The sequence below is a fragment of the Rhineura floridana genome, chromosome 9 (genome assembly GCF_030035675.1).
Source record: "Rhineura floridana isolate rRhiFlo1 chromosome 9, rRhiFlo1.hap2, whole genome shotgun sequence".
NCBI lineage: Eukaryota > Metazoa > Chordata > Lepidosauria > Squamata > Rhineuridae > Rhineura > Rhineura floridana.
In genome coordinates, this window is record NC_084488.1 from 101,774,203 (window position 1) to 101,787,167 (window position 12,965).

Consider the following 12,965-nt stretch of genomic DNA (forward strand, 5'->3'; position numbering starts at 1 on the left):
TTGGGACCATATTAAGAAATGTTATTGTTATCATAAGTCCTTAGAAACAGCTTCCAGTATTTATGCATATATTTTTTAAATATATATTTTAGCCTGCCCTTCATCAAATGATTCCAGGGTGGGTTACAACATAGTTAAAAGTTAAAGTTCTAAGATAAAAACAGAGCACAAAATCTCAGCCCCTTGGCTCCCAATTGAGGCTAACATTTCATAAACACAGAGGCAAAGAACCAGAAGTGTTGGCACCAGGCAGAGGGCATTCCAGAATCAGGATGCCACCACCAAAAAGACCCTATTCCGTATCACTACCTGATGTATTCCCCCAATGATGGGATAATGAGAAGGGCCTCACCCTCGATTTAAGGATTTATGCAGGCATGCTGATACTGGGGGAGGTCCTTCAGGAACCTGGGCCCCAAGTCATTTAGGGTTTCAGTTTAGGGCTTCTGATGGCAGGGTTGGGGCTGCACACATCATAATTACATCATCATCATTCAAATATACAAAATAAAGTATACCAAAGTGACTTGACCAGATAAACTATGGCACATACAAGCAATTTAAAACCAGAAAAAAAATTAAAACAATGAATATTGCAAAATACAACAACATGTTTCTATGGGCAGGTCCTACCCACCTCATTAAAAGATGACCCCACCACAACAGGAGCACAAGATAATCAGAGCACAAGATATGTTGAGCTAGACATTATGGGAAAGCATGGGAATCTGCTTTATACCACCATTAGTTCATCTAGCTCTGTATTGCCTACACTGACTGCCAGTGGCTCACCAGGATGTCAGCCAGGAGTATTTCCCAAGCCCTGCCTGGAGACGCCAGGCATGGAACCAGAGACCTTCTGCATGCAAAACAGATACGCTACAACCCCTGAGCTATGTGGGGGGAAAGGGCAACCAGACACAGTGCATCCATTTTTGGCAGGACCTTTGTGTAATCTATACTTCTGTCCTTGGACTCAAAATATTCCACTGAAAAACAGTCAGAGAATGGGAAATGAGCTGATTCTCAACACTGTACCATCTTCCTCCATTGCCTACATTGTCTTCCTCCATTCTCCAGCAATGTATACATAAGTTCTGCCCTTCCATTAAGTGATTCCATCAGTCACTCAGGCATCAAGACAGCTAGCTTAATTCTCTACACACTGCCGGTTCTCCAGCTGCCTAGAGAAGTCATGTTCCTTCTCTCTCTGGTCACACACAACACTTTTCCTTTAACATTCCAACCAATTACACTGTCTCCAAAGGAAAGCTGAGCCAACCTCATTAAATGTACAGAGTCAACATGGAATAAATATGTAACAGCTAAGTATAAAATAAACAATACAAAACAGGATGTCTAGTGCCAGGGAAACCAAAAGGGAATGGGGAAAAAACCCTCATACACAGGTAAACAGAATAATAAATTACACTGTATCATTAAATCACTTAGAATACTGCATGTTGATATACAGTATAGGATATTTGCAAGATCTGTTTACATGTAGGAATTACTGAAATGCAACTTTAGACCAGTTTCTCATTTCGAAGATGCAACACACAGAAGGCACTTTTGTTCGGGATGCATTACTACTCCCCTGCCCTCCCCAAAGTGTAATACTTCTTTTCTGGAATAAACAAAGCAGGCCTGGGGAGGAACAATGATTTCTTCATGGTCATTTAGAGTTGAAGAAGCATTTTTGAGAGATGATTTAAAAGCAGAAATAAGGAGGTCACCAAAAATGTTGTGGATTTTGCTAACAGGCTGCGAAGACTGGATCAGTTTATTAACAGGCCTACACTAACATGGCATTTGCCAGTGACACAGCATAGGACCTTCTCTATGGTGGCACCCTAACTGTGGACAAACTGTCTTTGTCTATCACATTGTCATCATTTTGATTTGAATTAAAGATGGACTTATTTGTCCAGGCTTTTGGAGAAGAGTGATTGGGGTTTGAAGTTTGATGTGAATGGGAAACACAAAGCTCACTGAGAGGATGAATCTGTATGCTTCAAAAATAAAATCTACTGAAGTAGCTTTGGTCCTTCTGTTAAACAATTCACAAGATCCTCACCATGGGACGGCCTTAAAAATCACTCTGGAGCAGTCAATAATTTTAACCCAAGTGGGCTGCAAAATAATATTGATTCAAGGTACAGAATTGTAGCTCTTTATTTTTTACAGGGAACAAAGTTAGATCAGGACCTATAAAATGCATGTTTTCTTTTCTTCCCATTTTATTTTTTTAGCAAAATCCATTTGGTTTCTAGGTACAAAATAGATCATTAACCGATCATGAACATGGGTTAAACTGTCAGGTGCCTGTGTGTGTGAAAGATGTTCAAGTTCACAGCCCATAGGATTTGTTATTTGGAAATTAATGTTTCTTATGTGCTGATGCCACTTTGGTCTGGGTACCATTACTGCCTTAGTCGCTATGATGTGATAGAGTAGGGGTGGGGAACCTGTAACTGTCTAGATGTTGCTGAACTTCCACTCCCATCATCTCTGCACGCTGGCCTGGTAAGCTGAGACTGATAAGAAATACAGTCCAACAATGTCTGGAGGCCACAGGTTCCCCACCTCTGTCACAAAGGCACTGCTATTGGCTTCAGTTGCTCTGATGTCAATGCCATAGAGGGGCTGGGTAGCCTTGCTGAGCCACACAGAGAGGAACAGCAAGCAAAGAATTTAAATTCCGAAGTCTATGAACAAGTTTTGTTAAATTACACTGCAGACATATTGTCTAGACATCCAGGTCAATTGAATGAAACCCAGATGACTCTTGCTACTTATATTATTTTCATATCTGGGCCTCATTATGATAGGCTAGAGTAGATGAACTTTACGTTCCCTTTCAGTCAGCCCTGCAATTGTATGACCCAGCAACCGCATACGAAAAGGAAACTTGCTCAAGATAGGACTCAATCATTCTGATATCACTCACTGCTCATAGTAGATTTGTATTCCTGAATTCTACATTTCCATATCACCATATTGCCATTTCATGTGGAGATAATGGCATTTCAGGGTGGAAGCAAATTGGAATGTTGGAGCACACGCTTACCTCCCCAGCACACAGGAGCAGCAAAACAAGATGGGCATGAGGGAAGCATATTGTCATTCAGCAGGAATCATGACTTTCCAGTCAATCAGGGCAGAAAGCATTAGCACTACAAACTATACTCTTCATATCTCCATCGCACTTTGCTAGCATTACATCTGCAACCACCAGGGAGAGGCTGCATAAAGGGGGGGAAAGCCCAAGAATGTGATAAAAAAAAAACGTTCAGTATCACAAACCAAACCAGATAGTGCATAAGTTCAGAAATGCCAGCTGTACTTTTCCATTAAGCTGGAAATAAGTGAAGATATTAGATTATCTAGCAAAATAAAATAAAATGACTCCCTGTTATTGGTTTTGTCTCAGACAACTCAGCAGGAGTTATCATTATAATGGGCTCTATTCTGCATTATTTATATCAGGTAGAGATGTAAAATTTCTGGAAATTTTGAAGCCATGGGGAAAAATTTTTTTTCTGTTTTTTTTCAGAAAAAAACAAAATTTTCAGAAAAATTGAAAAAATGCAATATTAGCACTTTTCCCAGATTGAAAGTCACTTTGTTACTTCAGGAACATCAAATGTAATTATGTACAAGTTGGTCTGGCATAAAAGTATCACATTTGGTATATTAAAAGTACATTTTATTTAAACAATTATTACAAACTGAATTTATTTTTTAAAATTTTTACTTTTTTTGGTAACAAATGGATCTACAAGATCCTGAAGTGTAAGGAACACCAGAACTGTAAGGAACCTCTTTTGTTTTGCCAGTTTATGAGGAGCAGGCAAAAAACATTTAAAAAAACAGAAGAAACCATCAACATCAATAACAAAGAAAATTATTTATGTCTCTGCTAGTCTTCCACAGTGTCAAGAAGACATAAAGCATCCATTCCCATAAAAAGAACTGAGAAAAAAAGGGGGGGGACCAAGATTCAATGAAACATCTTATTCATTATGCTAAAATAAAACATTCCATAATCCATTTTTCTTCATCTTTTTAATTTTTCTAATTTTTCAGAAAAAAACAAAAAAGGCTTTGGGGAAAAAACGGAAAAAAACCCCCATGGTTTCTTTCGGATTTTTTCCAGCTTTTTCCGGGCTTTCACATCTCTAATATCAGGTGGAAATTTCTAAGCACACTACTAGTGATGCACACACAGGTCCATGTGAGTGGGTATCAATGACATGTTATAGGATTCTCCTCATTTGACAAGAAGCGTAACTGCTGCACAGACAGCCAAGCTGATCTCTACTTAAGAGTAGGAATTGAGAACCTGTGGTTCTCCAGATGTTGTTGGACAACAGTGCCCATTGTCCCTGACCATCGGTGATGCTAGCTGAGACTGATGGGAGCTCTGTGTGTGTGTGTACACTCCTTCTGGGAGGAAGGGCAGGATATAAATTTAAATTTTTAAAAAATCTTGCTTTCACATTGCTCAGATACAGCTGTGTATTGCTAATGAAACTGGAGATATCAAACAAGGGTCATATTCACATACACAATATTAAAGATAATAACCTCAGCTGACAATGTCAAATGGAGTTCTCAGCACAACAGGTGCAGCACAGCACATTCTGTTGCTGTGCATTTCTGCTTACTGGATAAATGGAAGTTGAGCAGCAATGGTGCCTGGCAGAATGCTCACACAGTTTCCCTTTGTCTTTTTCTAATCTTTCCAATGTGTCACCTTTCCAAGAGCTAAAAGGCAGCAGGATCACTTGCATTCACTTGAACTACAGGCAACTGAAACTAATGACCATTTCAGGTAGGAAAAATTGGACAGAAGTCCAGATAGAACAGGAAGAGAAAACCCAAGAGAAAACTCTAACCTGACAAGCTCATGGACCTTTTGAGGAGGACTCTCTCACTGCAAGAACATGTATTATCAGCTGAATACCACTCAAAGGTTGTCTATGGAAAGCATTTGCCTCTTTGTTTCAGTTTAGCTCTGCTTTCATTATTGACTCATTACAGACAAGAAGTGCATGTGTACACACGTACGCATGCACACATTCATGCGCATACACATGTAAGGCTGGTTCACACATTGATCACTTGACAAACTGCAGCATCAAGAGACAAATTGCATTGGTGAATGCCAAATACCACTTTCATATCACTTTATATCATCTCGAATGCATTAAATGAAATTACTTCACTTAATCATCTGTGAGCCATCAAGTGTTCGGTAACTGAGTGGTGTACATCCATGTACAAATGTCCTGAAGAAGGGACTAATTGCTTTGCCTGTAGTATGAGCTTCTGTAGTCAACGGCCTACTTGAACAGATGCATGAAGTGGATGGAAAAATCTGCTTGTTCAAACAACCCTAATGCTGCTTAGTGCTATCTGAGCTGGAATACTCCATGGAGAACTACAGTATCCATCCTCTTTAAGCAGAAAGGCCAAAGCTCAGTGGAAGAGCATATCTTGCAAGCCGAGTAGTCTCAGGTTCAGTTCTAGTGTCAAAAGGTCTCAAGGAACAAGCCTGGGAAAGAGTCCTGTCTAAGATCCGATGGTCAGAGGCAGTATGAGGAAACCATGATTCTTAGCCACCCACTCTGCTGAACTAAGGTCACTCTATTTATTCATGGTGAGTATATAAAAGAGAGTTTGGGTTTTTTACAGCTTTAAAGCATTTCATGAAGAAAGAGATTCCATCGCTTTGTGTTCTGCAACATCATTTACTGCTGCTAACAAGAGCCATGGTGCTTTGGATTAGACAGGCAGATCACAGACATATATTTTGCAGGCAGAAATGTAGAATGACACTCTCTTTACCTTGGCTCGCAGCCTCAGGACAGGCAGGCACATGAGTGAATATGTGCGGGTGGGGGGAATACCTTCCCTTCACACAAACACCAGATTTACCCAGTGCAGTAGATTGCCTCTGACTGGATCTTTATGTGTCAGATTTACTTGCCTCCTTCTCCATGTCTTAACTGTGAAATGCTTGTATGCTGCATCCCCTCCCTTTTCTAAGCATTTCAGAAATAATTCAAGAACAAATACCAGAAGAGTAGCTGTGTAAGTCTGATAGCAGCAGCAGCAACAACAACAAATAGCCCTATGACATCAGCTTTCACAAACACACTTCATCATCCGGTACATAAGGTCAACAGTGAATGTGCTGAATATTACATACCCACATGGACTTATGGTAGTTAAATGAACCTTGCTATTCCCCCAAAGCTCCTGGGACAGTGCTCACAGGGTTATGTTTTCTTTTGGGTGAGAGACCAACAGAGACTTGTGATGCCATTTGTAATACCTATACGCTTACAAAAAATACATGTTGAGAATGGAGCAGCAGAGCACCAAGACAGATGGTGCTCGTCTATGAGGCAGTATCAGTTTTCCCCAAGTGAAGGCCTAATTACACATTGCATTGAGCTCTCTTTGTAAAAGCTCAATTGGAGTCCCTAAACTATATGAGAGCCACAGGAGAAGGGAAGAGATCTAGCCCTTTCCACTTATGCTGCATCCCCAATCCAGACTGGGACTCCTCCGGAGTAGCTATTAGCCATGAAAAGCAATGGGAAACTTGAAGGCCTCTGTTCTTCCATAGCTATTAGAGGAAAGGAGCAGTCTGAGTCAGACACTTGGTCCATCTAGCTCAGTAATATCTACACTGACTGGCAGCTGCTCTCCAGGATTTCAGGCCAGGGTCTCTCCGAGCCTTAACTGGAGATGCTGGAGATTGAACCTGGGATCTTCCACATGCAAAGCAGATGCTCTATCACTGAGCTACAACATTTCCCCGAGAGAAGGGTTAATGATCTTCTTCACCCATGCCACATCCCCAGTCCAAACTGAAGGAGGGCCCAGACACTTTTATAAAAATAAAAGAAAAATGTTGGGAGCTCAAAACATTGACCTTCAATATAATGAGCATGTTATGAAGCATCCATGTGACAAACAAACCTCATACATGGTTCCCTCTTCGTGATTATGTTGCCTAGTGGCGGCTGATGGCTTTCTGTCAGTGTGGCAGTGGAATCCAATTTGGGTTTTAGTCTGAACTTTCGGAGTAAAACCTGAAGCAGATTCCACTGCCCTACTGACATGAAGCCACCAGCCGCCACTGATGCTGCCTCTCTCCAAGACTGTTTTCTTACTGCACACTGCAGACTGCTGCTTCAGCCCAGCCCTAGACAGTAGGTGTGTCTGGGTTGCAAATGGCCTTTAATCATTCTGGACCACTGTAGAAACATGTCCCATAAACTAATGCCCGTAAGGAAACACTGGTTGACTATCACTGACTGACTGAAGAAGCTGACTCCCCTGAGTGGAAAAAAGCCATCCTTTCCTCTACTCTGGTCCACACACTAAGGAGGAAGAGAAAATATGGAGGCTTGGTGCAGAGGTATGCAGCTCGTAACTGCCCACAAGCTGATGGGAGCAAACATAGCTCATTAACAAATAGCCAATCTGGCATCAATTTGCAAACTAGTTATTACTACACGATACTGTGCATTAATAATTCAGAACACCAAAAAGTGCTATTTAAACCCTGAGGAGTATTATTATGTATATATTATTATTGATATATTTTTTAGTTTGCCTTTTTATCATGATGCTGTGATGAATTCTTTTGCTTTCCATACTTGCCATGGAAGAACTGTAGCAGATATTCCTCTCATCTAACTGCAGAGTTTTCTGACTTTGTTGAGTAGCACAGGAAAGATCCATGCTTCAAATGCTGCTACAGGTTGCAGCACAAAGGGCCCTTTTTAGGTAGCCATTTGAAGCATATGGATCAGATGAACTTTGGAAACAAGGACTTTATTTATAAAAGCAAATGTATGTCACAGCTACTTCCTTTCTTAAAAAAACCCTTTATATTTCAAACATAAACTGGTACAACAGCATGAGAATTGAAGACAAAAAGCACAGAACAAAATCAAGTCTTCAGCGTTATTGGTGAAATTCTGCTGTTTTCCCAAATTGTCCTTTCATAATGTTCCATGTGTGAAGGAAGGGTTGCATCCATGTTCTGTTCTATTTGCATACCTAATAAAACTGTCCCAAACATCACAACAGCCATCTATTTCTGATCCTCATTGCCCTTGCTCAGAGATGCCTGATATCCATTGGAACTGGCAGGGTGGTAGGCAGGGAGATCAACAGTAGGTGGAGCCAGAGCCAATGACTGGTGGAGCCAAATAATGCTAGTTTTGTCCCCATCCTCCTCTCTGCTCGGTTCTACAAGGGCATCATTGAGACTAATGTGGGGGCAACATTGAGACTAAGATGGGGCTGGCTGAGGGTAAACTGAGGTTGGTGGGGCAGTGCCTCACTCGCCCAAACTGACCAGCCTCCCCTGTCCTTACTTGATGTGCTAGCTTTGCCATGAGCACCATTCTCCACACCTCCTGATACCAACTTTCTAACACAATTATGGAACTTATTTTTGTCAACTATTATTCTGGCTGCAGTTAGCAGGAAAGTTACAGCTCTTTATGTAGTACAGTTTTACATGCACCATTCCAGTCTTTATGCCAGCCTTTCCCAACCGGTATGCCTCCAGATGTTGTTGGACTACAACTCCCATCAGCCTCAGCCATTGGCAATGCTGGCCGAGGCTGATGGGAGTTGTGGTCAACAACATCTGGAGGCACACTGGTTGGGAAAGGCTGCTTTATGCAAATAAATGATCCTAGCTATTTATGAATTAGTTGAGGATGAATAGAATCTCCCAATTGTGCAGAATAGCTCCAAAGGAACTTGTATCTCAAGTTAAGGTGAGTGACAATGTTTTGACTGCAGAGCATTGTAGGGAAAGAGAAAGTCAGCAATCTCATTTTCGTAATTTGTATTTGTAGGAGTATTAAGAGTGAAACCTTTATTAAAAGCTTCACTAAGAGATGATATCTCCATATCTCTCTTTCACCTTCTGTCCTTTTAACATAACTGATGATGAGAACGGCAGGTTTCACTGAAGTTTGAGTCTTCCCTTCTTTTACCAAAACTTAGCAAAAGTCCACGTCCCATAAATAAAGGGGCATCTCTTAGATCAGTATCGTTCACAGCTATTTAGCTGTATTTGCTTCCGTTTCTGTTTGAATTTGTACTAAATTATGCCTGACATTAATGCATCTGCATCTAACATACATTAAAAAAAAAATTGCATCATTGAGGTTGGTGACTGGGCTGACAATTAATGGGGCATGAAGGAAAAAAGTGAACCTTTTCCTCCTTAGCTGCAGTTCTGTGGAAAACCCTTCTTCATAAGCTAATATTTGCTGGGGGAGGGGGAGACCCAGCTAGTGCCAGCACTGCCAGATTTGCAGTAAAGTAACTGGACACAATCCAACACAGAATTAGGCATTCTTGCACCTTTTGTTTTCAATGAGCTCATGGAGACCTAACTTTGTATTGGATTGTGGCCATTGCCTGTTTAGAGGTTAAGATCCAAGATACTAGTTATGTTGAATGCATGATTGCTGTCAATGTATCAGCATTTGTTGAGGGTAAGGTAGGGTGATTGGGATTGGGGCCATGGCACATGGGGAGGCAGTATAACTCCCTCCATGTTGTAGACCTAACAAAGATCACATCTTATTCTGTGGGTGAGAAGCTTCCCTTGCACCATCCCTGAGCATCATTTATGATTATAATTGCTCCTAAATAATTAGTTGTATTTATTAATTTTATGTCTTCTCTGGGCTACTGGTTTTATTTTATTTTTTATTTATAATGTTAATTTATTTTACTATATACTGCCTTGTGATTTCAAAGGAAAGGTGGTATATAAACATTTTAAATCAATAAATGCAACAGGAGCAGGGATGGGGGAAAAATTGATTCAGTTCATATTTCAAGCCGCATCTATCAAATTTGCACTTTCCAAACCAATATGACAACTGAAACACAGCCATCCTTTGAAATTCGCACTTGTTAGAATTTTGCAATGCCATTCACCAGCCAATGTTAATATATGCCAAAATGCATATATTAAGGGAAAGGGTGCATAAAAATGATTATATGTGAAAATAACATACAAAAATGCATTAGATTAGGACAAAATGCATTACATTAGTCAAAACTGCATACAAAAATGTGTTTAGTAGGATAAATTCACACTACGAGGCTGGAGATTTTTCATGAGGATTTAAAAAAATTCGCAAATTGCTGTAAAAATGTGGAGAACTCAATTTAAGAACAGAAATATGAGAAACTGAGAGAACTGAAAGTGACAGATCTTGCCATCCCTACTCCTATCTGAAGACGTATGGCTCCATGCTGGTCAGAATCTTTGTTCTCGTTATAACAAATAATATATATTCTTGTTAGAACAAATATTCCCCAGCTTATCAACTGCTATATAAATTCAATAACATTCTCCTTTGTCTATGCAGAAACATTTTCAACAACTCCTAAAAAGTAGTGGATTAGGGTTTAAGCAAACACATTCTATCATAGATATATTCCATTAAACAGAAAACTCAAGATCACATCAGCCTCCCTGATCTGACATTTTCATTGTTATCTGAGGGCATTTCAAACAATCTAGCTTTTCACAATTCTGTACAGATCCTTTTTTTCTCTCGAAGGCAGCCCCATGTGTCAACTTGCTTTTTTGCTAGATCACTCTGCTCTTAACTCTTGAGTCTCTCTCTTAGTCCCTTCAAAAGAACTCTTCAAAGCCACTGAGGACATGAGCAGGAGAGCAATGGGCCTAACTTGATTTGTGTAGCTGTGACTTCTCAGAATTTCTTTTTCTTCAAGCCAGAGTTTCATTTCCCTTGAAAACCTTTAGTTCAATTTTGACATATACTGTGAGAAAACAGGAAGCTGCCTTATACTAAATCAAACTATTGGTGCATGTAGCTCAGTAATATCTACACTGACTGGCAGTTGCTCTCCAGAGTTCCAGGTAGGAGACATCCCCGGCCCTAACTGGAGATGCTATGGATTGAACCTGGGACCCTCTGTATGTGGTAGTGTAGTGGCAAATTCAGAAGTGCAGGGTCCCTTCATAATAGTCATGCCACGCAACCTCACAGCCACACCCCCTCACTTGCTTGCTCTCTGTTGTCATCTCAACACTCCTCAGTCCTTTCCCCGCGCGCCTTCTCCCACAACAAGAGACGGCCCTACAAGCCAATCAGTATGAAAAGGGAGTGTTAGCTACTGAGAGCAGTCTTCTCAGTGGCTGACTCACCTCCTTTCACTCTGATTGGCTCCAATAAGCAGGAAACCACAAGGAAGCATGTTAGAAGATTCTTCTCAGTGGCTAACACATTCCCTTTGCATGCTGATTGGCTCATAGGACACTAGAGACATAGGGACCTGGCTGAGACTCTGCTCCCAAAAAAGTAAATGTTCTAAGCCCCTCCAGGACCCTGGATGACTACACCCCTTTTTGCATGGAAGGCAGATGCTCTACCCACTGAGCTACGGCCCTTCCCCTAAACAGTGATGAATAAGGCTCAAACACTGGTTGAGTTTGAGTTTAGCTTGCAGAAAAACCCATGGCTTTTGGAAGTTTCCTTGAACGATTCAAACCTCTGGCAGTTTGGTTGCCTTTCAGGAATGTCCAATAGGTAGAGAGGCCAACATGCACCTGCATCTCAGCAGTGGTGTTGTTGCACTTTCCAGGAAATAGTGGGGGAGAAGCTTCACTGCTACATCTCTCCTCCACCTCTGTCTCCCAGGAAGCACAGCAACACTGCTGGTGGGAGGCCACATAGGCAGTGCCTCCCTGCCAGCTGCTCCTGCTGCCCTTTGTTCTGGCTTTCAGAAGGAAGATTCAAGGATGATGGCTTGCCATTTCAGAGGTCCTTCTGGTTCTTAGTGGTTTCTACCACAACCACTAAGCACTTGTTTTATTTATTCTACTTATTAGATGTATAATTCTCTGTAACTTTCTGTATCTGAGTGGCTCACATTAAAAAAATGTGCAAACCTCGCAAACCTCAAGGAAACAGAATTTTTGTAAACATTCCATGAATTTGTTCAAAGTAACTACTATGGTAGTATCTGAACAGAGCATATGTGATCCCTATTTTTGTAGGGAGGATAATGTTGGAAATGCAATAGCAGGGATCATTCTGTTTATAATCTAAGGATTAATTCTGTTGTTAGCAAGCCACTCAACCAAGAGTGGTGGTGGAGATACTGCTTAGCAACTAGTTAGAGAGGCATAATGTTTGCTGAGGTAACCCATGCTCTGATTGGCTGTGCAATTCTGAGGGAGGTGTCCTCAGTATGTTTAGCTGAATCTCTCCATACCATGTACAAAGGCCTGAAATAAGAAAGACAAAACGTCTCTATTCCTTTCTTCTCATGATATACACTACTTTTGTTCAGTTCCCCGCAGTAAAGTGTTATCAGAATTTCTTTTCTGTCTGAACTCCCTCTGTGTTAAGTGACTTTGCTATCAGGCAAAGTATAATCTCCCAACATCTGTTTGTCCTCTAGCCAGTGATGAAAACGAGGTTGTTCCTTCCAAATAAGACTGCTTAATATCAGGTCAGACAACTTGTTGACTGATGGAGATGAGCAAGTGAAAAAAAAACAGGCTAAAGCCAACTATGAGATGTTAGTATATACAGTTGGCACAGTGGTCAGATGGAGATGAGTTGTTAGGACCTGAGGAAAGGGGAATGAGTTAGTATCAAGATGTTTCACACCTGTAAAACACTGTGTAGGAACAAGAGATCCTTCGGACAATGATGTAAGTGCAGACTAGTTTTGGGTTATTCAGGGCCCCAGAACACACTGACCTGAAGAACAGAGAAGTAATACTGGCATGAGAAAGGAACCACAAGTACAGGGTTGGGAAGGGGGAGAGAGGGAAAAGATTTTAAATAGAATTGTTTCATGGAAAATTTTATAGATTAGAGTCATTACGTGATGTATGATCCCAGATGAGGATTGTACCTATA

The 12,965-nt window shown here is 40.9% G+C and overlaps 1 protein-coding gene across 1 annotated transcript in view; it reads right to left on the reverse strand.

Annotated features, from left to right (window-relative positions):
- GRID2 (glutamate ionotropic receptor delta type subunit 2) overlaps nt 1–12,965 on the reverse strand; it is an 887,701-nt gene that overhangs the window by 466 nt on the left and 874,270 nt on the right. The window lies entirely within an intron of this gene.